Source organism: Hibiscus syriacus, unplaced genomic scaffold (genome assembly GCF_006381635.1).
Source record: "Hibiscus syriacus cultivar Baekdansim isolate YM2019G1 unplaced genomic scaffold, ASM638163v2 tig00000146_pilon, whole genome shotgun sequence".
In the NCBI taxonomy this organism is placed as follows: domain Eukaryota; kingdom Viridiplantae; phylum Streptophyta; class Magnoliopsida; order Malvales; family Malvaceae; genus Hibiscus; species Hibiscus syriacus.
Genome location: NW_024061770.1, coordinates 53,840 through 58,735, shown reverse-complemented (window position 1 = coordinate 58,735; position 4,896 = coordinate 53,840). Strand labels below are relative to the sequence as shown.

Here is a 4,896-nt window from a genome sequence, read left to right as displayed (position 1 = left end):
TCGTAAATTCGCGTTGCATTTCGCGTTGCGATAGTTGAAATCGCGTTGCGATTTTCCATTCGCGTTGCGATAGTCTACAGTTGTCGTTGCGATTTTCCAAATTTGTTGCGAAAATTCGTTGTGATAGTTAAAAAAAAGATTTTATTTCTTAAGAATTTTCTATAAAAAGATAGTATCCGCGCGGACGTGTCAAAGATCTCATCTTACGAAGTCGCTTCTCCTTATAAAGCACTTCAGCTAATCTGTAAATTCACAAGCAGAAGTAGTTCATGTATATGAGATGTCATCCTATGAATTAAGAAACGAAAAAATCCAATATATTCGTATTTAATACTTATATATATACACCTGATGAGAGCCTCTTCATTTGTACCCTGATTAACAGCTCAAATTTTCCAGTCTCTAAATTCACCCTGGAAACTGGTTTTTTCAAAAATTCTTCCCCAGGCTTTACAAGATCCTGATGATTTTCATTGGTAGAAATATCTACTGATGCCAGCGTCCCGGATATATCATCTTGCAATATTTCTCTTTTTCTTTCATATATATATATATATGACTTACATTTCGATGAAACTATAGGTTAATATATACGAATGTTGAATGAGTTTTAATTGGATGAATCATAGAAAAATATTTGATCTGATGTAGTTGTGTTTAAGATATAATATCTTTTGAATTATGATTGATAAAAATTTGCCTGAATACGGAGAAAACGACGGTCTTCACAATGAAGCAAACTGGAAAACAGTAGCGAGATGGAAGTCCACCATGCCAGTGCTTGCTTGCATGAACACATCCATCAATGGAGTCGAATCATCAGAGTTTAACCATCCCAACACACCCCATTTTGCCGCTTTCTCGGCTTCGTACTTGTCTTCCCATTTCTGTGAACCTGTGCCCAACGATAAGACCCATACACGAGCATAGTCCAAATCGCCACCTTCGCTGCTGATGGCTTTTGCTACTTCGTTCATGGCTACTAAAGTCTATAAGAATCCATTAAAACACACATGCATATTACTAATTAAAAATTATATATATACATACGGGATTATTTGCAGCAACTCCACCATCTATGAGATGGAATTCTTTGACTAGGCCGGTTGAATCTCTGGTTTTAAACTGATGTACCGGAAGGTTTGTTGGGGCAGCTGAAGTCCCGATGCATATATCAGAGTGCAAAGCATTCTGGGAACGATCCTTCTTAACTTGCACAAATGACGCATCTTTACATCAAATACAGGGCAAAGTGTAACGATACGAATCTTGAGGTATCTACATGAAAACCTCGTATGATAAGAAGATTCTCGGTTGGAGTTGTCTGATGTCGAATGTCGGGACGGCAACGTTCGTCAATGTCTGGTCCATTCTGGTTTCTCCCAGCGTTTCCCTCACGATGTTGTGCAGATATTCGCCGTCCTACTTCGGACCGGTTAGAGATTTCACCAAATTTGCAGCCACTGCAAACATGGAACTGTTATATAATTTAGAGTTTGTGTTTGGCTTTTGAATTAAAACAACAAAAGAAGAAGGTTCAGAGATTAATAACCTGTTTTGGGAGAAGATTTTGGGGGCAGTGTTGAAGATAGAAATCATTGATATCTTTGGCAGCGAAAAGAGGACGAGTGGCCTCACCGGGGCTCGGAGCACTTAGCATGGCGGTCACCAGCCCATCGGTACTAGTCCCGGAAACGACATCGAAGTAATCTACCAGTCTAGCTTCTTCTCCATCTAGTTTCTTTAAATTAATGCAATTAATCAATCCTTAAAAATAGTGTATTTATATGCAAAAGACATCGGCATTTTTCAAGAAGAAAAAAAATTCCAGATACTTACCTGAAGCTGAGATTCTAAGAAGGCAAGAATAGTTGCAGGAATAATCCCCCTAACTCCACCTCTATCGATACCAAGGACAGCATACGTGGGAGGCTGGAGAAGTGATTTTGGACTTGCCATTCCAAATTTGTGTTATATCCAAGCTAATGTTATGTTCGATCGATATTTATACTAATGCTTGATTTTCTAAATTTATATCTCAATATATAATATGAATCATATCCTAGTAAAAATATATATCATACCCTAATCTTAGAAGATATTGTACATCTTTTATCATATAATTATGATCTTTTGTGTCAGAGTCTAGTAATTACTGATTAGCACATTCATATTATTAAAAATTCGATGTAATGATATATTATCAAAAATAAATTTTATTTTAAAATATTGATTATTTGATTATCGAATGAATATTTAATATATTAAAGATATATATATATATATATATATTTTATATTATAGTGTGGATGACTCTGACGTACTTTATTAAGACTAAAATAAAACCGTTATTGTAGAAGAATCCCGTCTATCTTCCATCCCTAATCACTCGATACAAGGTCTAGTAGAAGAACTTGTAGCAAGAATCATTCGCATAAACAATGCTGCTATACTTCTGTATCAGATTATTCATCAATGTTAGGTTTCGTCCATAAAGCTTTTGATCTTTATGCTTCTTACGCTCGCTATAGTCAGGACTGTCGCTTTCACTGCAGTGAGTAAATTCATAGGAAGAAACTCTACGCTTATCGAATCGACCTAATCAACAATGCTCGTAGCCCAGCTCTGTGAAAGGCATTATGAAGCTCAACAATACACAACTCATCCTTCCAATAGTATTCGATGCTGACTTCGATCCCGGCAAAACATCCTATTTGCCAGTTTTAACCCATTGACCAGAATCTTCAAGAAGTCTCGAAACTCTCACGTGAAGCCACACGCGGTTCGATTTCTGTCTTCTGGGCTCACCACCCATGTTTCTTTCTGTGCGAGCGACCATGTCTCGCTCCCCCTTGTTCACGTGTAACTTTCTGTAAATTTTCAGAGCTCCATTGATCTTTTCACCACTCTCGCCAAGCAAATACAACGTACCTGAGTCGGTTATGCTGTTTTATTAAATCCTATGACGTCCAAAAATGAAATATATATGTGTATGTAAGCTCTTTACTTAATAGTAAACCATTTGGATAAAGATGAATGTTTATACCAACTCACAAAATCATGTAGCTTTTGGACACTGCTCATCAGAAGAGAGACAAAACTCAGCTACATGATGGAAAATTTTCTTATTCCATATATAATTAAAATTGAGTTGGATCCAATTTGATCTTAGCAAGTACTCTAAATGCATTTTAAGTGGTTGCAGTTTCTAGCATTTTGCTTACTGCAAGCACACGCTCCTTTGCTGTCCCTGCAACCATCAGCTAAATTGTTCTGATCGTTGATATTTCCAGTTTTTTGGGATTTAAACTTTTAGGTTGGCAATGCTTTAATAGATTCCATGGAGGCTCCTCTAGTTGGTGAGAAATTGTCCCGGGAAAGCAGCAACATATCGTTGCACATAGTATAAATGGCATGACATATCCTATACAGCTAAAAAGTAAGGAACACGAAGACACATAGCCAATACAGTTGTTGATTCTAATGAAATGTTAGTCTCAGTTCAAACACAGAAATAAATATCATTACTTCTTTACCTGTACAATTTAGGAGCATCGGAAGGAGATGAATGACCTCCAAATATCCAAATACTGCCTACAACACCATACTGCGAAGGAACAATCTAGGGCCATGGTCCACTAATCCATTTAGCCTGCATATTAGACACGAATTCTTCACTCAGTTAAATCACTAAATGATAATTTACAGAACCTATAGCAATTGCAACATATATATTCTGCCTTCTAAATCATATAAAACATGGATAGGATGGAACTTTAAGACCTTTTTATCCAATAGTCTTGTTCTGTTCTCAGTTTTTCTCAAAACAAGCAGAACCAGGTGGAAACTTGGAGACGTAAACATCATTCGACACTGGGATAAGAACCCCATCAGAGAATAACAAAAACAGTTCATTCAGAGTTAACTGCAATGGATCAAATTTTCAGGTCTTGGAAGTGATCAAGTCCAAGAAACATAAAACACATCAACCAAACAATTGTTTCAAAGTAAATTGACAAGTCCCAAAGGTTAAATCTTGTACTTCTTCCAAAACTGTACAAAATGAGTAAAACGCCATCATCTATCATTAAAGAGGTGATGTGGCATGTTTAATTAATAAAAAAAATCTCATTTGACCCTTTAATTGTAACTAAATTTTATTTTACTATTAATTTTAATTAAAATAAGTTTTATTATGTTCATTGAATTGAAAATAAAATGAATATAAATAAATTAAATATTATTTTTGGTGTCGTATTATTAATATTAAATTTATGTCATGTAAATTACTTGATAAATCATTAAAAGTTAAAGATTGTATCAATTATTTAAGTCTGAATGTATTTTTCTGTTTCAATTATTTAAGTATGGATGTATTTTTCTTATTAATTGATACTTTAATTGTATGTTTGTATTTTATAAAATTGTCTTTAAACTTCTTAAACAAAAGTCAAATGTTTGAATCACATCGTTTAATAAAAAGTAATTACATATTTGATAATTCAATTTGTGATCTCAAAATTTATATTTTTAATTTTACAATACAATCACGATTAATAGTTAATAAATTATAAAATAATTTGATAAATAAAATATTTTCAAAAAATTACAATCTTTAAATTTTTAAAATAAATCATTTTCGTATATTTTTAAAAAATCTAAGTTTTTCAATTTCTTTTTGGAATTATTACTCAAAACCTATTTAAAAATATCAAAATAAAATCTAGTTATAATTGAGGGACCAAATAAAAATATTTCCTATTAATTTAATATACTATGTCACCTTTTAATAATATTTCACAAACGTTACCTATGTCTAATAAAATTTAAAATTTAATGTCTATTTTATAACTTCTAAAAATTTAATAATAAATTAAAAATTTTAAATAAATTTAA

At 33.2% G+C, this 4,896-nt stretch overlaps 1 pseudogene; it reads right to left on the bottom strand.

Moving 5' to 3' along the window:
- Nucleotides 1–186: 186 nt before the first annotated feature.
- Nucleotides 187–1,959, bottom strand: LOC120136666 (annotated as a pseudogene).
- Nucleotides 1,960–4,896: the final 2,937 nt, after the last annotated feature.